At 35.9% G+C, this 23677-nt stretch overlaps 1 protein-coding gene across 1 annotated transcript in view; it reads right to left on the bottom strand.

Moving 5' to 3' along the window:
* Positions 1-23403, bottom strand: part of LOC136559344 (heparan sulfate glucosamine 3-O-sulfotransferase 1-like) — a 70239-nt gene extending 46836 nt beyond the window's left edge. The window contains exons 1-2 of the mRNA XM_066554493.1: positions 23316-23403; positions 15151-15238 (exon numbers count right to left, since the gene is read on the bottom strand). The gene's annotated coding sequence lies outside the window, so the exon portion shown is untranslated. The remainder of the gene's footprint in view (positions 1-15150; positions 15239-23315) is intronic.
* Between the last annotated feature and the right edge of the window lie 274 nt (positions 23404-23677).

Raw genomic sequence — 23677 nt, 5'->3', positions numbered from 1 at the left:
TTCTCCAAAGAAATTTTCTTCTCAGATTTATAAAAGTCAGATTATGTAGACAAATGTGGATTTCAATCTCTATAAAACTTATGGGAACTATATCATATAAAAGCTCAGGGCTTAACATAGGCAACCTCTGTTATTTATTAAAGTAACAACTCTGGAATATTCCAGAGAAGTGCACCTTCTCTCATGTTTATCTGGTCATTGACGATTTCTGATTTCTGACATCTTAATTTTCATGAAATGACTTTTTCTTGCTGAACTCAGAAAAGCTGTTAGAAATCCTTATTAGCAATAAAGCAATAGACACAAAATACTGATAGGACACCAATAATGTTGTAAGATGACATACTTATTTTCTGAAAGAGGGGAAATTCTGTCATTCCTGAAGGAATGCTGAGACATTCCAAAAAGTGTAGATAATTTTTGAAACTGAAACATTTTGCTATATACATTATTTCTGATTTTTGAAATTGCCCTCAGTTTTAAATACCCTCACTCATATGTCAATTGTGTTACCTTAAATTGTGCCACCAGAGGCAGTGAACTGAAGAAAGAGAGAAAATGGGAAGGGTGACTGAAAAATCACAGCAAGAAATAAGATGATCCAAAAACCCATATTACTCCAAATTGCTGGTCCAGCTGAGCTGTACCTTTTGCAGTCTCAGAGCAGACTGTAACTAAGGTGCAATTTCTATTGTAGTTCTCTCACCCTGAAAACAATCCGAAATGATTTATACAAAGCTAGGGCAAGCTGCAGACAAGGCTGGTGTCTACAGTGTACAACCTCTGAGCATCCTCCTGAGGCTGTGCAATTTGCTAAAGAGTAAAAGAGTAAAGCATGTTGCAGGCTTGCCCTTCAGAACCTCAATGCGTTTCCTGCTACTGAAGGAACAGACATGAAATCAGTGGAAGGAAAACTCACTACACCACAACACTGATCCAAGACCATTATTGTTTTGCTAGCCCCGATGTTTCCGCTGAAATGTGGTTTATAATGCTGTAAAATTATGGGTCAGGTAAACCTCATTGCAGCTCTTGGGTATAGCTGTCCCTCTTCATTTAAGATAGATGTAAGAACTCATTATGCTCCTTTGCTGAAACAGGTAACTGAAAGGACTTTAGTCTCTAAACCCCAAACACAATTACACATCTCTGTACAAAACAGAAGCTTGAAAAAGCCAGGTCAGAATGAGAATTAAGTGGGTGGAGTGGTTTTGCTGTTTTTTAAGAAGGATACAAATGAAAGTGACACAATGTATGTAGGCTATGCATGTAGGACATGTATAAATATGGAGAGAGAGGAAATATGTAGAAGCTCATGTCAAATTAATGCCAAAGAACAGGTACTGAGGAGTAAACCTAGACAGATTTTGGTCTGCTGGCACAAACTGCCACGGGTTGAATCTCTGAAAAATAAAAAGCTTTTTTAATATGTATAATTTCTGCTATGCTCAAAGAAAGAAGATTTTTTTAAGGTTGCTTCTTAGAAATAGGACTGCACTGATAAAAGATCAATCTCTATTAACAGCTCCCCTATCTAATGAAAATAATAAAAAAAAATCTCAAAATTTTGACCAGCTGTTGGACACAGTAACAAAGCTGTGTGACAGAGTGACAGATCTCAGATGTAAATACACATGCTATTATTAAAGATATAAATCTCAGCTAGAAATATACATATCATTATTAATTGATTTTCAGAATTCCCACCCTGTATTTTCAGAGGTGTGCCTTCCCTTAAGTATTCCCCTGAGTATCATTTACACTTTGGGAGCTGTGACTGCTATATCCAGCTTTCAAATACCCCAAGGACCTGCTAAATCAAAGACATTCCTATACAGGAGAAAAATATTTTAATTCTCAGTTTCTAGATGAAGATTTAGGTGTCTGTAACCTCCCCAACACACTTACATCCCTTCTCCAGCAAGTCCAGGAAAAAAATAAAGAGAACGTAGGCAGGTATCTGTTGACTTTGCCCCCAGATGCCTTGAAAGAAGCTTAGTAAAGGAGAGAGTCTTTTGGGGTAGTAGACTGAAAGTGGCTTGGAGCAAGAAGTGAAGAAATACTCCAGTGCCTTGTTCAAGGAAATAAGATTTTGTAGGTTTTGTAAACAAACAGAAGTATCTCAAAGAAACAGCCATACAAAAGGATCTAGCTTTACAAAAGCCATCAAGTTTTGACCCACTGTTAAACTCATCAAAGTACACTCCTGACTTATAAAGACCAGGAAACAGTTATCTCAAATTATCTTTCCCAAAGGAAACTCTGAGAGTAATCCACGTAGTGCAAGTGATTAATTTTCTCAGTGCATATGTCACTTCTGACTTCATTATTAATCAGTGACTTTTTTTCTATACCTGCAAATCAATGAACAAACTTAAGTGGAAGACGCAACACACTCATGAATGAAGCAAAAATATTTAAAATGTCCACCTCTGAGCTCTCTAAATCTCACAGTATCAGTCAGGACTCACAAAATCCTTAAGGTTAACACCCAAGAATGGAATGCATTTTTTTTCACTTTGCTAAATAAATGCACAGCACAGTGTAAAATGGTCACATAAGGACAGTTTAAAATAAACACACATTCATATCATATGCAACAGCAAAAAGAGACATCTTGCAGAAGACAACAGTGATTGCTCAAGTGCTCAATACACAAAAATGGAATACTTCACATGCTGGAACTGATCAAAGGTCCAGTACTCTGTCTCTGGTGTGCAGTTCATCTACGTTCTTATCCTTGGCCAGATGGTTAAAGGCTGTGAGTGAGTGCACGTACAAAGTGGTTCCTTTCAGAACATCCTCCTACCTTCTGGCAGCATTAAAGTATTAAAAGTATTATTTTCTGAAACAGATTTTCTGCACAGACCTGTCATGTTTCATAGCCATGCATGGATTCAATGGAGGAAGAACAACACAAACAATGATTTACCCTTTCTGAAGAGGAACCATCACAGCTCCTGAATCTTCTGTGCACCACATACAGCACCCTGGGCTTTCCTGAGAGGTCTCCTATCTAATTACTCACCAAGTTCAACCTGCTTAGCTCATGAGATCTGACAAAATCACAGCCTGATGTGGAGCAGCTGGGATTTAACTCTCATTTATAAAAATTAATTGGGAGATTTTTTTCTTTCTTTCCATTTTTTACACTTCCTCACTCTTAAAATCACATAAAACCCACACATGCACTTACAAATACACAAAACAAGGAGTAAAAGCAAACCACAAGAGTCAGTGAAGTTACTTGCTATAGAAATAGCAGTGCTGGTATTAGCACTTCAAAGGGAAAAGCTATTTTAAAATTTAACTGCCTGGCAGATGCAGCAGATATAGGACAGGGACCAAGAGAGGTAAGGAGAGAGGGAGAGTAGGAAGAGGAGAAAATAAGTGGGGAAGGGTAGGAAAACAGATGAATGGTGCATTAGTTAAAGGTAAAAAGCCAAACTCTATGCTGGCAGTGACATTTTGGCAATGTGGAATCCAATAGCAAAATTCCAATTGACTTCAGGGAAATCTGTTTTTCGGTCTGTATCAAGTTTTACTCTCATGTACTGCAATGTGTCAACACAATTCCTCAATGTATTTAGTTCCTTTTAGTTCATTCTTGCCAATAATTTATTCTACAGCGATTCTACAAACGTTGTAAAGGTGAGAAGGAAACTAACCCTGACCTTGAGTTTTCAGTATTACATTGGAAAATCAGGATAGTTAGAAACCTGTTCATTTTTATGGCACAAATTGCTATTCACACAGATGGTATTATACAAACCATAAAGAGTCATTCATCTTATATTAAACTCCTGTATTGTGAAGCAACAGCTACAAAATTTCATCCCCCTCATTCCTGGGATTTGTTATCATCTTCTACACTGCTGAACTCCAGAGGCCATAATGATTTCAAAGGGAGGGATTTAAAACCATCTGTTTAGTCTGTAATGCAAGATATATGGGATGGTTAGTCAGTCTACACTGATGCATAACTGATTATTACTGAGGCTCAAAAAATATTCATGGAAAAGTGTTTTACATACAGTCAGTCTGATTGCTGTGGTAACACTGAATAACCTGAGCTGGCTCATTAAATCCATCCATGATAGAACTTTTTCTGTTTCAGATCTTTGACAATAGGGGTAATAATCACATAGATAAGTCATTAGTCTATTACAACTCTTTTTAATTTGCTCTTAGATCCATTCTGAACAGAATTCAGGCAGCACTGTTAAAAAGTTACTACCCCTGTCACTGTTATTCCAGGAGATTTTTCTGATAAAGGGCACTACAGTGAATATGAAGAAATATACCCACATCAAAATAATTTACAGGACCATCTTTGCCTTGATATCACCAGCCCACTGTGTAAGCACTGTGTGACACCACTTCACAGGAAGCTTTGAAGGAAAGGAGATGGATCCTTTCTCAGGGCTCCGAAAACAACTGAGGCAGTTGCAAACATTTTACAATGGGGAATCAGGCTCCATGAATCAAAGCAAAATTTTCTTGGCATATGGGCCTCTAGGATCAGAAAAAAGTTCATAACTCTAAATGTATGACCTTGTGGAAAAGGGAATACCAAAGGGTAACCATAAACTTCTGAGATCATAGTTGAAGGACTGTGCTTTGCACTTTATAAGGACTGAGAAAAGATGATGGGCACAATTCCAGGTTAGGGTTTTTTGCAGATGATTTGGTGTCTTTTTGATAGGCAGAAAAATGAAAACATAATCTATTAAGAAATAAGAAATTCCTTATCAACTTAGTATGTTTGTTTTTCTGAAAGTTGTTTTTTTTCTGAAAGAAACTCAGCGTTCTTCCTGTAGGTGCACAAGAAATGTTGCATGGGGACTTTTTTTATCCAAACATTATGGAATGGTTAGCATGTTCTTATCAGGCTAAAAACTGACTAAGGCTTTAGACAGCAGAAGATACAGAAGAGACTAACACAAAGAACTGAGTAAATCTACAGTTTCAAGTGTGTAGTCTTACCAATCAGCCGTATGAAACAGAGACTGAGAGATTATTACATTAAGAATAATCATAGAATCATACCTTTATGTTATTCACTCCATCTTTTATGTGTTTTCTCTTACTTACTTCCCCACGTTTGTAAAGTTCAGACCATTTAAAGTTCCTTTATCCACACAGCTGGTTAACAGTTCTCTAATTAGATTTTAAAAAAATCAGTGGTTTTGCTTCGTGGCCTCAAATGTTGAATTCCTTGGCTGAAAAAAAGGCTTTGTAGCAGATAAGTTTCAGGAAAAATACACTTAAAATAAAATACTCATGGTTAGAATAAAGAAATTTCTCTAAACAGCCAATTATTTAATGTATAAAACCATGTGGCCTTCATTTTCATATATGTAGCTGTAATCATTCTGGATTAAATAAATCTGAATGAATGTAGAATGTAGAATATGTTTATTCTAAACATAAAATTATGAAAAAATAATACTTGCAAGACTTCTAGGTAAGGTACTTACACTTTTTTCAGCTCTCAAACTTCTTTAGAGGCTTAGTCCATGTTATGGTAGCCTAGAGACTGAATCTGCCGTATTTCCTTAAATCCACTGCAGGTTTCAAAGTTAAGAGTTCTCAACTCTGGAAGTCCTGCTTTCACATTGAACACATTTTCATTTGTTTACATGTAGATCACCTCTCTGTCTGCATTTGTAGAAATAAGTTGAGACTTTTTCATTGAAACTGTTGGACACTGGAGGTAAATGAGGAAATACACACTTTTATATTGAGGAAATGACATTAATTTTAAAATGTGTGGCCCTTGACTTCATTTAGATTTTGGTATTTGGTCTTTTTGTAATAGTTTTTATGTAATTTTTGATGTTTCAGTCAGATTTTTTCTTGGTAAGTATATACAGTAATTGGGTCATTTTAACACTTCAGAGCACTATGGAATATTTTAACTAAATAGAATCCACCTCTTTTGACCTCTAAATCACCAAAGACGCTTACACTGTGATGATTTCAGTTTTTAAAAGAGCAGGTTAACCTTAAAAGAACAACTTACCATACTTGTCAAAGAAAAAGAAATCACTTGAAACAAGAAAATAATGGTATCTCTTTTCTTCTGATGCTAATTATATGCTTTTTTGTTGATTCTACTGTCAAATAATAAACATAATCCTCTATAGACCAACCTGGTTTTCAGTTTGGGATACATAACTCATGTTACAGTCAATTCTTTCACATCTGTGCCTGTAACAGTGGAGACCTGCTTAATTAGACTCCCCTCCAAAAACCACAAAGAGCAATTGCATTCCCAGGTTTTTAGGTACCACATAGTGTTCTGGATACAAAACTAAACTCACAGGAGAAAATAAACCCTCCACTACTAATATTTCATAGGCAAAGGCTACCATGCAAGTTGACACAGAAAATAATGGATCTCTGCCCCAGATTTTTTTGCAGACAGACTTAATTGCTTATTAACTCCACAGGTAGAGATAATTACAAAGATTTAAACATATGCCTTCAATTTTGACATATCCAACCATATCCAAACTCTCATTTTTCAGACTGGTTAGTGTTTCAAAACCCAGCTGATGTTGAAGTGGTAACTATAGGTACTCATCCTCATTTAATAAATACATTAAATAATTATAAGAGTGATATTCTTATACTAAGGTAGTTTAACTGTATTAAGCCCACCTAAAAACCATAAACATAAGTAGTAAAGTTTTAATTTTACTTTGGTTTTTCGTTTGTGCTTCTTTTTTTCTCTGGGTTCTTGAGAGTTTTGGATATGCAAGGTTGTTGTCCTGTGTATCAACAGGATCCTATATGAAAAATCTCCAACAAAAGTAGAACTCTGATTTGAACTAAAAGGCTGAGTCCAGGCCTAATGAATGACTAAATGAGATGATATTGACAGAGGATATACTGACACTGTGTTTTACCAACAGACACAGTGTCAGTCTTGTATGTTTTGAGCTGAATAGAGGAAAGCATCTTCCCAACAGGAGCTGTGGACTGTTGTGATGCAGAGTGTTGGAGCTACTGAAGCTCTGTAGCTGCCTCATGGCTCATGTTACTTCAGAGAAAGGGCAGGCAAAAATTATGTTTGCATTGAAAGGCTAACATTAATTTATCTAACAGTGGAAGAACCAGCCTCAGAATTTTTGCTGAATATTAATGACTAAAGCTTATTTTTTTAATTATGGTTTTTAGAAAAATTATTATGAGCCTTATTTTTCTGTCTGCTGAGGAAGCTGATGTTTTGTTCAAGTTGTAATGTGGGTAATTTAGCTCAAGTTATTCACAGAAGTTTATTTCATGACATATGCAAAATCATGATCTAAAGAAATACTCAGACACTTAAAGTAGAAAATTTTTAGGAACAGATTCCTCCTCTACCCCCAAATTAGCCAAGTTACCAAGGATAAACTGATTATTTCTCTTTGAGATGATATATAATTTATGATGCCAAGCACATATGCCCTGGGGTTGACAATGACTAGTAATATGACATTTTCAGGAATATAACAGCAGTTAGACTATTACCAAGATGCATTGAATACAATGGGCAATTATGGTAATTATGTAACTAATCACAGAAAACAAGGTGTACTGAAGATGCATTGGTTATTTCATTTATGTATGTAGAATCTGAACAATTTAGAACTCTTTTCTATTTAGAAAATGGGAAAACATTCTATCATTCTGATTCTCAATGCATATTTTAGAACAGCGTCTAAAATATGTTTGAATATGAAGGAAAAAGGGAAGTACTTCCAAATATTTGCACACCACATTCTATAAACACATGTCTCTAAATTTTCATAATTTCCTCATAAGAGCAGTAACTTTCAATAGGCTCGAATGTGATGTACACTGCAATTCACATAATAAGACAAAAGAAGCCAAGATAGAGGATGCTGGAGTAAAGCATCTAAGCTAAATACACAAGGCCACTGATGTCAAGACAAAAATTGCCTCTTGTACATGGAAGCACCAAGGCTGCTTCTGGACCAAGGGGCCTATCAATAACAAATTAAGTCTCTTGGGTTTCCACACACATATGTATTCCATATATTTTTCATAGCAGTTTTGCTTTTTAAATATTTCATAACTTGAAATAACTCCTTCTTACTCATATTTTATATGAAAGAAAACCTCTATTAGAAGGGTTTATATAAGTTAGTATGTCCCTTTTAGGTATTTTTTGATTTGCAGCGTCTAGAATTTACAAAGTACAAATTAAGTGCATTTAGAAAAGAAGGGTGTGCATCTTAAAGTAATAATAAACATTCCTAAAGTTTAGGGGGGAGGTGGAGAGGTTTTTTACTTATTTACATTTTTGTGGTTCAGCTAACTAAAGAAATCAAGTTCCAAGGCTGAAGTCTTTTTCTATTGTTTGGGTTTTCTTGTTGTTTTAAGACTCCTGGGATCTCTAGGAGGGATCTGCACAAAGAAATCTTGCTCACTTCTCAAGGAGAGATTTAAGGCAAAGTTCTCAAACCCTAGCAACGCTATTCCATGTTCAGGAAACACAGGAAAAAGCCTGTTTGGGACACGAGTTCCTCTGTTTGGTGGTCTATGCCGGTGGCAAGACCTCATTATCAGCTGCCTTCTTCTGTAGCAGGTGGTGTCAACAAGCACACTCTGCCTTCCCTTCTTTCACCTGGCTTGAGTATCTTGTCAAAACTAGTTATTACAGCTGGGTTGTCAGGGTAGCACCTTGGGTCTGATGATGATGAAGGAAGCGAGATAAAAGTTCATGAGGAAGGCCAAGAAAATTCCAAATAACTTTTATGATATACCATGTCAAAGCTCTGTTAAATGGTGTTTCAGGAATCTGTCACAAAGCACTCAACATCAGCAGGTTTTGAGGTACCTTCAGGTACTGTCCTGGCACAAGAGCTTAGAGTAAAACAGAACTTTTGCAGCAATTATTTTTGGCTTTGTAGAAACAACATCTCAGAAAGACTCCCAGGAGTGAGCTGATGATTGTGTGGCCTTTTTTTGTTAAAGTCAGTCTCAACATTTTAAAGTTTTTAATAAGCATTTTAGCATAGGTTGCTAGCATGGAAGCTGCTCATTATGAGCTAATTGTATCAAAGAGTTGCTGAAAGTGCTTGAATGTTAAATATATGCTACTGTAAGCAAATATTCACAAGTCTTTCAAAACAGATGTTTGAAAAATAGTAGGCTGTCTGCTCATGGTAGCAGTACACAAAGGACATGAAGAAGAGGGATTTAATAATAAATATGCTCACAGCTACACGGATGCTAATCCACAGTGGGGTTTTTTAAAAAAATTTCAACTAAATGTATAAACCAGCAGTAACCCAAATACTTTTTGTAAGCAAGCTTACTGCAAACAGGAGTAATTAGCTTTTCTGTGTTCTCCATTCACTTCTTTCCACTGCTTTCCTTCCTACTCTGTCTGTGTATGGCCTTCCCAGTCCCAGCACCTACTCACAATCCTTGTTTTCCTCTGTCAGTTGGAGCTCTGACTATTTTCAGTCTGGGCACACACCCTTTGTCTTTCCTTCTTCCTTTCTCTTCCTTCCTTCCTTTTTCTCTTTCTCCCTCCCTTTATCTCTTTATTTCTTTCCTTCTTTCTTTCTTTGATAATTTTGGTGTCAAGGTGTCTTAAATTCTACAACACAGAGTGGCAAGGTTGGATAGTATGGCATTTAGTATGCCATTCATTACGAACTACAGAAATACTAAAGCTGCCAACACACACATATAGCACATTCTGCAAAACACATGGCAAAAGCTCCACTGTCCTCTCTTTTGCCTTTTGTTCTTGTTTTACCTCATATGTCCCCAAATCAATAGCATTCTGTTGACTGTTTCCCTGGTATTGACTACCTAGGACATTCAGCAGATGCTACTTTACCAAAAAAAAAAAGAAAAAAAAATTACATTGCTAAGCTGGCCTCACAAACTTTAAGAACCGGTATTTCTTACTTTCCTATTTTTACTTTTTATTCTTATGGGTTTCAGCTGTTTTCTTCTTTTACCTTGCATATAGACAGTTTTATTCAGCAACCTGACATCTGAATAACATATGGTTATATGGTAGTTCATGGGGCTTTTTTATGGTGGATAAATTTGTTGATATTGAGTCATCTAGCACGTCATGGTACTTGGTGGTCACTAAAGCATCTGGGGTAGAGATCTCTGCACTACTGAGCTCAAAACAATCAACAGCTACATGAGTGTCACATCTTACTCATCAAACAGAGGGGATTTCTGACCTTAATGAACTGAAACCCAGATTCAAACAGAACTAATGTTACAAAATTCAAATAAAATACATTACTAAATAAATAAATTTCCACAGCATTATACTTATCCTGAAATTATTTTTCTACTTGCTGAACCTGGAGTAGTTTGGTTGGTTGGTTGGTTGGTTGGTTGGTTGGTTGACGCTTGTTTTGATTCTTATGTTTGTTTGTGTTTGTGGATTTTGTTGTTGTTTGGAGGTGGGTTGTTTTGATTTCATTTTTTACAGATAATTTCTTATTTCTTCCTTTTATCCCCTCAGATTGTTTCTTAGTTTTTTATTATATTGAGTTGGAGCTAAGATGACCATTCTGATCTTGTTCCAAGAGTGAATTGGACGGGCAGCTTTGCACTGACAAGCAAAACCTGACCTTCATTCTCCCTTAGCTATGTTTTTCTGTTTTTCAATATTTTAACCAGAATCACTCTTTTACTATAACATCCTATAGCTTTTGATGCACCCAGAGCTTTTTAGTTTGTCTTCACAAATTCTTCCTGACTCTCTACTTCTGTTCACCAACGTGCTACTATCATTTTCTACTATTATACCTCTTCTCATAGTGAGCCATCTACAAACTATGCCAGAAGCTCGAAACAGGAAAGGGAATTTGCAGAATCAGCAAGTGCCTTGAAAAATACTATTGGAAAATTGCTGCTAGGGCAACAAAGGAGAAAAGAGTTTCTTCCTTGCCCAAATGTCCAAATTATACTCCTTTGATTCCTTTTCACATCCACACTCTAGTTTTCTCTGTTTAACACTTACATTAAAGTACACCTAGATCAAATGTGCCTTCATTTAACTCTTCCTGGTATCTTTAGAAGATGGGATTGAACTGTTACAACTTAATCCTATATTTGATGATTTGTGTGCTGCAAAGCTGCAGAAAATATGAGTCATCTTTTGCAGGCAGAACTTCACCCATCACCATGGCACAGGGACTCTTCTTTTCCTTAAATTTGAAAATACCAGTCTTCAAAGCACAGTCTGAAGAGCAGAGATGAATCAGAAACACCAGCCGTTATTCTCCCCATGGGCCTGATTCCATTAGGAGTTAGGTGAAGAATTCTGCATCTGCAGAGCTGAGCCCTTAAAACTTTTTATGGTTTTATAGAGACACCATGGAAAGGAAGAGAGATAGTGTTGAAGAAAATATCTTTAATCATTGCTTACTTCATCAGCCTGATCTGCCACAAGAGGGCAGAGGCTCATGTCACTCAGTCTCATCTACTGTCACATGAGAATGTCAGGGATCTTTAATGGGAAAATTCATCATGTTTAAATACCAGGGTGAAAAATGAAATTCCATTATCTATTTTTAAATGGCTTTAGGCCAAAAAGCCAAATGCAGCAACAGAATTCTGTCATCTCTGTTGCAATGACTACAATTACCATAGCTTGTTTATAAGGCATTTATTACTGTGCATTAATTAATTATGCAAAATGCAAAAAAAAAAAAATTACCCATACACACATATGTATAGAAAAATATGTGTATGGAGCAAGGCTTTGCTAGTTTGAAAAATGTGTCAAGCCAAGCTACTGAAACCTTTGTGTAATTTCTCATTGTAATAAATGGGTAGATTTTGAGGTGGGAAAATGTTAGAAATCCAAAACCATTATGCCAGTCTTAGAATAGTTTAAACTCTCTGTATTTGCTGAGCAAAAATGAGTGAATCAGATACTAAGGGCATAAAAAGACCTTCTTTTAGGAGATACAGTAAAAGAAACCGTGGACACTGCTGGCTTGGTGCTGAATGGGTAGCAGAGAAACTCAAATCAATAATGTGTTATATTCTGCACTGGTACAATGGTTTTGATGGAAAAGTGGGGAAATGAAAAAATCCAGCTCAGTTTTTACACTGGGGTATTTTACATTGCATACACTGACTTCCATTACCTTAACATTTCTGATAAATTGAAGTTGATGGAACTATGATTTAGCAATTTGTGGGCTTAGATTCTGAGAAATCCCACTCCTGTTTCCTACTGCTAAGAATTGCTTATAATCACATTCACACTTTAAAAAAGTTTCCGTAGTTTATCAGCTGATTCAACTACTGAAATGAAATCCTCAATACCACTCACTGATGCATTTGTCATTAACAGAAACTGCCTAAAAATCACAGGAATTTCTTTTTCTTCTTGCTAATATTGCAGCTGTAAAGCAAGAGGAGTTCTTTCCCCTGTCAGGTTTTTTTTTTTCCTAAGCACCAGCTTAGTAAAAAACTACATTACAGAAGCAAGAGAGGAAATGATAATGCTCTTTTCCATTTTTGTTAAAGCATATTTTAACAAAATGCAGACTTCGTTATAGTAAGACTGCTACCATGCTCTCTGTTCAATGCCTTTTTAAAGATACTGTTAGACACACTCGGTGGGAGGAGATACAGCAAAAATCCCTGCACATTTTCAAGCTCACTAAACTGATGGTGATGATTGTAATTATAAAGGACAGCATGAAGTAGGTAGTTACAAAATTCTGGTAGTTACAAAATAACTTGGCTAGCACAGTGCTCAGTCAAAAAATTAAATCCTATCTATTACAGGGGTAAAAAAACCCAACAGCCTTTTCTCCATCCTCAAGAATTTTGGGAAAAAAAGAAAAGAAAACAAACAAACAAACAAACAAACAAAACTACTGCACCCCCCCCCCCCCCGAATTCTCCTCTAGGTAAAGAGATTTAATATCCCAGAATCTGAAATATATCCATTTTAAAAGATTTATGTTGCAAAAAGTATTCCTATTGAAAACTGCTGGAGACCTAATTTTTTTTTTTAAATGGGGATTTTTGCTTTCATGATTGGGAAACTAAATATAGTCTGTTATCTGGGAATCGATAACCCAAAGTCCTTGGTTCCCCCACAGCCCCTGGGTCTGCAATTTCCCATGGGCTACCACAGACACAATGAGGTCAGGTGAACTGTTGGGAAACTACACCAGATTTACCAGAAACTTGTCTGGCTTGATTAAAAAACTGAACAGAATTACTACATTTCCACCCTGTCCTGACAAACTAATACTGTCTGATAGAAATGTTTTGCTAGAATTTTTCCAACCAGGCCCAGTCCCAGTCTCTGTTACAAATGAACTTGTGACAGCACTAACTATTAATGCAGCAGGGACAAAAATCAAGGACTGATTCCAGTTTATTGTTCTAATTTTAGGCCAAGACTTGGACAACTTACTACCACATCAATTGTGATTATCAAGTTTATCTGACTTACTTCTAGCCCCTGCAAGAAAAATAGTATATAAATATTTACTTTTTTTTTTTTTTTAAAAAAAACAGATGTAGCAATAGACAGTGAGAAAATGATTCCCTGAAAATTAAGTGTATTAACTTAGGATGAAAAGAAAGGGGCAAAAGTATATCCAGTTTAAGCAGCAGCGGCAAAAAGTTACAAGATGATCCAGGGAAGTTGGGTACCCAGGTTCCCCATCGGAGTAGATAAAGACAGAAAAAAATCTCAATAAACTAACAGAAAAAAACCACCCTGTGAGGAGGGGTGGGGGGTGAAGATATCCAGTTCCAGCCAAAAAAAAATCACTGTGAGCATAGCACACAGTGAGCCAAAAGTGCCACCAAATGTAGCAGTGACAGTGTAGCATTATTAAGGACCTTCACACATCCATCCTCTGCACTCTGGAATAAATTATCTGAAGACAGGCACTTAATTAGCTGGGACTCCCTTCTTCTGAAGATTAGCTGGCTGATGATACCTGCCTTTTTCAAAACAACTCATAAATTAAGCTAATCTGTTCAAAAGCATAAAAACTGTGGTTTTGTTCTCCTTAGCCACTGCAAGTTCAAATGTATGCCTCCCACTTGCCAGGCATACATCCTTGGAACCAGAGTGTGGGAAAGCTGCTTACAGCAGTAACAAAAAGCAGCCCCAGTATACATTGGTTTTGTTAGAATACATCAGAAAGTCAATTTGCATTCTTTCCAAAAATAAAACTCTACAGACACCTTAAGCTCTTCTGTCAGTCTTTTTCCGATGTCAGGAGATGGCACATTTTGCTGAGTTAAAATCAATTGTAAATTCCCACAGATTTCAACTGAGACAGGTTATCACTGCAAAACAGTAGTACCAAAGACAAAGAAATGATATAATGTGTTTTCCTTTTATAACTGGATTAATCTGTACTTTTTAATATTTTTAAATGTCATTTCTATATCCAGAAGGTCAGCTATCATTCTCGTACCCTTTAGAATAAGAGAGCTGTGAAGGGGAATTAAAAAAAAGCTGTCATTTTAATGAAGTTTCCATTCTCAATTGGTTTTCTTAAAGAAACTTGCACATGCATAAAACCTTACAGCCAGGCCTGACTTACAGCCATTAGTTCTGCCAAGTATAAAAGACATCCATAATCCTTCCCAACAATGTATAAGACACTTTTCTGCTGAATAAACTTTGCCAGTGTTATTAATCTTTTTGCTACTTAATATGCCTTTATATTGCACATCTACTTCTCATACTGTTCTCTTCAGAATTTCTAATTTCTTTGGACCATTTTTAAAAATCTAAATTGGAATATTCTTCCCCAAATATTTAGTATCAGTGAATCTGTAAACATAGAGAAGGATCTGAAAGGACTCATCTGATACAAATTTAGGACACTACCACAGCAACTAGATCATTACAGTGAATGATGAAAGAAAATGCTGAAAAACAAGATTAAATTGTTATAAAATGGTGATTTAAATGAGAGTCAAGTGAAATTCACAAAAGGAGCTTGACTTTGTTGGGAGAGGAGAGAAATGTGATTAGTAAAGGGATATCTGTGATTAGCCCACATCCACACTTTCAAAAATCTATGTGACATTGCCAATTAATGGTTTGATAAGAAAATCACAAGTTATTTTGGTGAAAGAAATGGAGAAAGTTGTTACCTTTTCACAGGTAATGCAGGACTCATGAGAGGAAGAGTGTGATTGATCCTCATCAGTTTCAATGCAGAGTGATATAGGCTCACTGGAACTTAAGCAAAGAAAGAACATGGAAAACACAGACTTCATTGGTGAATCTCAGCTGAGCCACCAATAATTCCCAGCAAAGGGAGTGAGAAGTAGTAAAATTGCCAGACTTTTACCATTCCCATTCATCAAGCAATACCCTAAACTCATGTTTAAAAAAAAAGACCTGTGCTACAATACTAATGTGATCTAATTTCTTTAAAGAACCAATCATAATGCTGTGGATCAACAGTGAAAATGATTTTACCAAGAACTGAAAATAACTGGGAGATCCTGTGAAACATTAAAAGATTATAATTATATGGCAAAGGTCACAAAGAGACAATAAAAGCAAGACGCGAGATTTCATCCATCACTGAATTAATTAAAAAACCCCACAAACCCAAGGAATCATTACAACAACTTCTATGCAGTTCAGTTCAGAGGGTTATGTTTCAGCAGCATGTGTACTCATCACCCTCATTATAAACTTCCTTGGAAGGATATGACCTTCATTTAAGGTTACTATGCTCATGTTGCTAATTACAGAAATTCACATTTCCATTCACACTGAGCTTTTAGCTTTCTAGCTGTCATTTCAAGCAAAGACACAAATTTGCTTACATTGCCTGAACTCTGATGCTGGCTGAAGCCACAGGATCCCTGATATTACGAATAAAGATATACCAGAGTAATTTTATCAAAACAAAATCCACCATTAAAGACTAAACTGGGACCAAATCTATATTCTCCTGCAAGATTTAAGAATAATTTACCTCTGTATGCAGTGTAATACATCATCAAAAGACAAGTTTAAATATTTTACAGGGCATCTCTGAATGCCTGACAGTAGAGATTTAGGCCCAGTGAACTGTGTTACTGCATTTAGAATATACTTAAATATACAGACAGTAGCTCGTGTTTTAAGAACAGCATAATCACAATTGTGTGCTCAGGCTGAGGACAGTATGTTATACTGCTGCTTTCTTCCTGGAATAGAAATTATATTTAAGGGACTTCTGTCATCCATGATTACTGGTTCAGAACAAGCACAGATATATAATGAGCCTTGCATTGTGCTGTGTGACTCATCCCAAATTGCTCAGGTAGTCACCTATACATTGCCAAGAAGGAAACTTTCAACTGATCGGCAGAAATACCAATGTGAGGTGCTTCTTTCCAGAATGAAAATGCAATTGAATGGAAATGGTAAGAACCCACAGAGAAACCACCACCACTACAACAAAACCCAAAACACGTCAGGACATCATATTTCAGAGGAGAAATGGGAAAACAAAAGCTGGTTAGTATGTTAACTTACACCTGGACTTTCAGCACATCCTCCTAATTGTGACTTCTGCTATATTGTTACATGTATTATCGGATCTGTAATATCCTGACAACTCAATTTTTATTTAAAAGTCTCTATGCCTCTTGTTCTAAGAGCTGTAGAAAATTTTTTGGATAAGGTTCAGTTCACTTAGAGGAAACAAAAGTTACTGATTTACATCGGCTACTTTGACTGTAATTTGTCAGCCCAGCCTTATTACCCAAAGTCCACAGACCTGCTGCAGAAACTCAGGAAGGATTCAGGGCAAGGACCCTAGGTCTGCCCTAGACTCTAAAAGGAAAAGACATCAGTCATTCTTCAGACCTTCTACTATACCAGCCTCTAGCACAAAGCTGCTTCACAATTTATTCCTAATCTCACCACAAACTAGGGAATGCCAGAAGACCTGTATCTACAACACCTCTTGGCAAAACTTTAGTCAGTTTGGATCTAGCCAGTTAGTTCAGCTTTCCATTTCTTTTCTGCTGCCAGAACAGTGAAAAAGGTACAGAATCAATCCTGCTCTCTTCATATTTCTTCTAGGAATGCTTCCAGGAATGGTCAGAAAACAGATAATCCATGAGATTGCCCCAATGGGAGATAGAGAGGAACATGGTTAGTCCTGTAACTTCCATATTGCCTGCAGCCCCCTCCTCTGGAACAGTGAGTGTCTTCATCATCTCAACTTCCTATTTTGTCCTCTTTGATTCAGCTAAAAATGGTGAGGGAAGAAAGCCTCAGTGAACTCTACAGCCTCACTCCAACACCATTTTTCTCCTTTCACAGGATAAGCACACAGTTCCAGCAAAGAAAGTGGAATTTATTATTGTTTTGCTCTCAAAAATGCTTCCCAATGAAAGTGCAAGTGTGACTTTAAAAAGTAATAAAGATTAAAATTAATTTAAAAATCTAAACCCAGCCCTATATGAAATACTGTCACATTCCTTTTACCACTCATATAACTCATATTGTTTACATTCAAAAATTTAACAACACTTGCAAGATGAGATTTAATTATCAAATGATGAATCATCATGATTGTAAATGGATACAGTAGCCAATGTTGAGATAAGAGTGCTCATCTCTGCATTTCTCCACTTTAACCAAAGCATTTACAATCACAAATTCTACTTTTCCCCTCATCTTGTTTAGGCTTCTTCTGTAATTATAGCTGTATAGATAAAGGAAACCTTTCAGTGTGAAACCATTTTTACAGCAGTTCCAGGATGGAATTTATTAGAAACATGAGCTCATATTAGGAAATTCAAACAAATAAATTTATTTGCATTTTCCTTATGGAAAAGCAAGTGTTCTATCACTTTCTATAACAGAGTTCTTGGGGGTTTCTCAGCTGTGTTAGATACCTAATTGCGATTCCTACCTTTGAAACTCTTCCTGTAAATCCTTAAGTAATCTTCCTAGAGACCAGGTATCATATGTAAACAGGTGGAGAAAGTAATTTAGTAATCATCTCTCCATCTCTGTATGAAAAACAAAGCATATTGACATCTCTGGAGAATGAAAGAAAGAAACTAAGCATGTTGGCATTAAATTTAGCTTGGTTTACAAAATTATAGCACAGTCCATGAAATATAAACAGATCTACCAGATGTTTTCTGCCCTCTTTATACCAATGTCCAGGGCCAAGCTAGTGGAATAACATAAGCATGATGGTTGTTTTCTCAACAATTTAAATTTTAAAATTTTTATTTCTCCAAGCTGACTTATTATTGTAGACTAGAGCTCTTTTACCTTGATGAGTCATTAAGGAATCTTGGGACTAATGTTAAATTTCTTCTAGCCATATCAATTGTCTATATGTATGCTTGATTGATAATACAAATTTAAAAAAACCATTAAAAGTTGGCATATCAGGGCAGATGTTGTTTAGGTAGCTCTAAATGTATCAGTCAGTGATTATTTAGTAGACGTTTCATTTTTATTAGTAGTGACCAATGGAAATGCAGACCATTATTTCTCACATTTCATACAAGACTATATATTCACACACAGGAGATCCATCCATCCGTCCATCCGTCCATCCGTCCATCCTAAAGAAAATTTCAGTAATGAAATAACCAATATTGTATGTATCATTTGTCCAGCACCAGAATTCTTCTTTAGAAGGGGACAAGGGGGGATTGGTTTCTTTGTTTCCTGTTGCTGTAAGGTCTAACACTCAGAGCTGTGGATGGCAGTGAGTGCTGCAGGGTGCTTCATTCTTTGTGATGCTTATGCTTATTCATAATTGCCAAGGCTGCCTAGGGCTCATCATAGGCTTAGCACCTCTTCATCTATTTGTATGAATCTAAATAATGCATAGCTCTCACAAGTCTCTCTTTGCACTATCCCAAGAATTTCTCCCTGTTGTGCTTTATGAAATGTGAATTCTTGTAAGCATAACTCAGGATTATTTTGCCTGTGTGCGTTAGTTTGCATTCTGCAACAGTCTGTCAATTTAACTTAGTTCTGAAGATGTCTCTATTTAAGAGAATATGGGATATTATAAGTATTATTTTACACAATGTCTCCATGACTTACTGTGGCCTATATCCTCTGAGGTAAGATGAGAATCTATAAGGAACATTAAAGAGAACAAGATAAAAAGATAGTGCCTCTGATTTTCCCTATATACAGGTAATTTCCTACGGTAGAATTACTGAAAACAGGTTACTCCAGAGATTCTTATGCCTCTAAAGAATGCAGGACATGTTATTTTTCTGAGCAAAACCAGGATTATTTTCATTCAATCAATTTAAAAATAGTCATACAGATTTTCAAATTATAAAAGAGATCCTAAAAACTTGCTGCATGGTGCTCAGAGAAGCAAAGTCCTATTGCAAAGCATAACTGATCACAGTCCAGAAGACAGTTTTCTATCCTTTGAAGCTATCCAGTAAGACAAAGTAAAAAACTTTCTTGTAAAGAACATTTTGGAAAGAGATGTACAGTGTTGAAACTGAGAGGGGTGGTGAAGTTTGCACACTTTGCATTTCTTTTTTTTCATTAACATTTTATTTATATTCTTCTATGAGTTACTACATTTACTGCTTCCAAAGTTTCAGACTAGTGGAGTGCAATGGATTCATTGCACACCTAACATGCCTATGGAAAAGGAGAATAGAGGGCAGACCTTTACATGTAAACAGTGAATGAAGAATCAAATCACTCTCTATAGGATTATACCACAATAAGAAGAGCTTAAATATAAATATATTAAAAAAAAAAGTATAAAAGCTAAGGACATCGCTCAATCAAAATTTAAATCTATTAGCAGCTTAGATGATGAAAGTTTGTTTCTGTTTAATTTTAATATAGATCAAGTAAATGAGAGATAAAAGATAATTAAATAGTGTTTCTGTTTACTTTAAAAAAAATCCCCCACAAAAATTAAAATTCACACAGTGTGTTGTTTTGAAGTTGGGTATTTCAATGATTGCCTTACTTTTGGGGGCATTTGCCCATGAGTATCACCTAAGAGTTCTGCAGTAAGGCCTAGAGCAATAAATGAAAAGAAAAATCAGTGTAGGAAGAGACTGCAACTAATAAATATTTGATCAGATACACAAATTCACACAGTTTGATAATGCCTTGAGGAGTTTGCCATAAATTATTAACTCCTGCAATGTAAACGTGTGGTGTTATGTTCCTTAAGAAACAGCAAGCCAATAAAGAACTATTAATTTTTTCAAGCAATTTTTTTCCAGAAGTACATATATCTAAAATATTATAGGCTTATATAAAATCATGTGAATAAAATAATGTGTGAATAAAAAATGAAAACCATAAAATATAAGGAAAGGTGCCCCAGAAGCATAGAAGCTGTAGAGTCATTCCCACTTTTCTGAAGAATTATACAATTTTAATATAGGAATTGAAGGTGTTTTTAACAATTAAATTACCTTAGGAAAAAAAAATCAGTCCTTAAGTAGAAAGTAGCTGGAACAAAAACACCTCTTGACACTTATCTTGGCTATTGAAATGCCAAATGTTACTTCAACGAAACACATTTGGGGCAGGTTTTACATTTAACTCAGGAGCAGCTGCAAGAGTAACATCACAGGATTGGACTGTACAGCACAAAATATGGTTTTCAGTTACTTCTGCAGTGCAAAGAGATTCCTGTAGTGACAGAATCTTTGTACAGTTTCTGTTACTGTGGGTCAGGCAGTGCTCCTGCACATCTTCCCTTGCTGCAAGGCAGTGATCACACTGAAACACAGGGACCTGCTAAAGAGGCAAAGGTGCTCCTTGCCCCTCTCAGAGAAAGAGGTGAGATACGGGCACATCAGTGCCGTGCTAGCGACAGATGATGAGAAATGGCCAGCTGCTAGGCAGCAGGGTGAGCTTAAAGAGAGAATTTTCCATTACTGTTTCACTGGAAATGGAGAGAAAATACTTCAATTGTTCTCAGGATGGATTAGAACTTCAGAGTTCTCACTACCAAACAACTACAGGAACTGGGAGAATCTAGGTAGTCTTCATCTTTCATGTGGATTTTTCTGTATGCATTTGAAGATGCCCAGCAGTCACACATACAGAGATATTTATTAACCATATCATGTCACCCTTTGCCCTTGCAATTATTCCTTTAGGGGGCCTCTAAAAGGAAAGATCTTTCTTTTTGATCACTCTAAAATGAAATAATGAACTGAAATGCATTTCAGTCTGAATAAATTAATCTGAAACCAAGCATGAAAAGCACATAAAAAACATTCATCATCTTCACATTTCTGCACTGTATACTCTCCTGCCTACGAACTCTGTATAGCTCATGTCTGCAGGAAGCAGCATGGAAAATGTTCTGCTTCTGCAAAACTAAAAATGCTGTACATAGATGGACTTTTTACAAATCAGATACCACTGGGAAATCCTAGGAAAAGCTGACTATATGAACTGGTGTATGTACTAGAGAGTTTTCATACATTTCAAATTGAAGTTTGTGCTAATTGATTCTAGTAAATTACATAACATTTTTTAGGAAAAAGAAGGAGTAAGATTTTCTCCACAGTGTCTTAGTCATTGAAGATGTCAGGAAGAGCATTGTAATCTGTTAATTTATAGTCTATGTATTTACAGGAATGCATTGACTCCCACAATGAATTACATGCAAGTTTTTTCTCCAAATTGCACCTTTATAAAAAATTATTTCACACAGGAAACCTTAAGGTGATTTTGTTTCATTTTATGGAGGGCAACTATTCAAGTATTTAGAGTTTAATAATAACAAAAGCAAATTGTAAAAACTTGAAATATTTCTATTCCTGTTAAACTTGCAATAAAAAAAACCCAGAAATCCATCTATCCATGATGGAATAAAACCCCCACAAATCTGGTTTGATTGATAGTCGTGCACAAAGCTAATGAAGCATTAATGTAGATAAAACATTCTTACTTGAGCCATGTGAGTTTCTTAGACACTAATTCTCACAGATATTTATGTTGGGCTGTTTAGGGTGCAAGTAACCCAAATGTTACATCCATTTTTCCTTTGTTTTAAATGCAAAGTCTCCATATTCTGTCTGAGATCAAAGTTTTTGCAATCATATTCCATTTAAACTTTGCTTGATTTCATGAATGTGGAAGTCTATAATTTTTGACAAACCAGTTTTAGGTTAAGGAATCTGTCTCAATCTAAGAGTAGATTACTAGAGTAATCTCTAGTATAAAGAGCAATGATTCAATGTTTGAAATCTACAGTAATTTCAGCTTTGCAGTAACTGGGCAAAAAGGAAGCCAGTTTAAATTAGATGGAAAATGTAGTAGTTTATAAACTCCTTGTTAGTATTTTATACAAATAAAATATATATGCACATTTCATTTTCCTAAAAGTTTCAGTAATAAAGACCTTGTCACATGTTAATATTTAATTCCTAAATTTATCAAAACACAGGAGAGATACTGGCAGAGACCTTTACAGATAATTCTGTGAATGAAGAACTCAGCTGCCACTGAATTTCAACATCTACTATGTACTCCTCTTAATTCCAGTGAAGATTCCTTCAGAACTAAATGTATATTTCAGCATTTTATACAGAGAGACAAAATCCATATGATAGTTTGAATCTTTATAAAACATTTGGTCCTACAAGGTAATATTCAGCACTAGAAGAGGCCATGCAAGAGGTTTCTAAGGAAATGCCACATGAAGGGGCTAATTTTTAAATTCATGTAAAAGATGCCATTGCAATTAAGCCAGATATGTGCCCTGTATGAGCCATAAGAACATGATTGTTTAGAGAGATCCTTTCACCTGTATATGGGTGGTGCAAATTTTTCTGTGCATACAAAGGAATTGGTCAAGCTGTGGGGGGAGGAGGTGGATTTTTTGTTTGTTTGGAGTTTTGTTTTTTGTTGGCTGGTTGTTTCTTTATATATATATATTTTTTTTTTCTATCTTGAGAACCATACAGTACCAAAATTAAACAGGTGATAGGCAATGACACAACAAATTGATTGAGGACTTTTTAAAGGTTAGTAGCAGTCTCGAGGCTCTAAAAACATTCCTTAAAAGTCACTGTACAGGATGTGCAATTAGGCGGCTGAGATTCTGCAAAATTTGGCATATGTCAGAGATAAGATTCCCTGCAGAGTTGCTCTGACTGCAGAATAGATGTGACCTTTTAGGGTCATAAAAAACAATAGTAGAGTTAAAAATCATGCATTCCCAAGTATTTAAAAAGAGTTCTAAATGTTTCAAAATATGTTCATTCCTTGTCCCAATAGCCAATCAAGTTTAGCCCAGAGAAAAACCCCACAGAATTAAACTCACCTTGGTGAACTTGGTCTTGCAAGGTCTCCAGGGCCCTTTATCTACCCTTTAAATTGGACAGGACAGGACAGGGCAATCCCATTCTTTCTTCTGACTGAGCTTTCAATAATGTTTTTTCAGTATAGCTTACTAGAACTCTGAAAAGAAAGAGATAATATAAGAAACTAATAATGGTTCTGCAAAATTCTTTATTTCTTCTCTGAGCTTGAGCAAAGGGCATAAAAAAAGTTAATTTAAATTAGCATAAAGCGTTGTACAGATATTAAGTTAATTCACTGCCTTCATTTGCTTGTCTGGTCAACTGGTAGATCTTCAGAGGAAAAATAGTTTTTTGATTGAGAATTCACAATACTGGTCAAATA

This window comes from Molothrus aeneus, chromosome 8, assembly GCF_037042795.1.
Source record: "Molothrus aeneus isolate 106 chromosome 8, BPBGC_Maene_1.0, whole genome shotgun sequence".
NCBI lineage: Eukaryota > Metazoa > Chordata > Aves > Passeriformes > Icteridae > Molothrus > Molothrus aeneus.
This window is presented reverse-complemented; position numbering and strand designations above follow the sequence as displayed.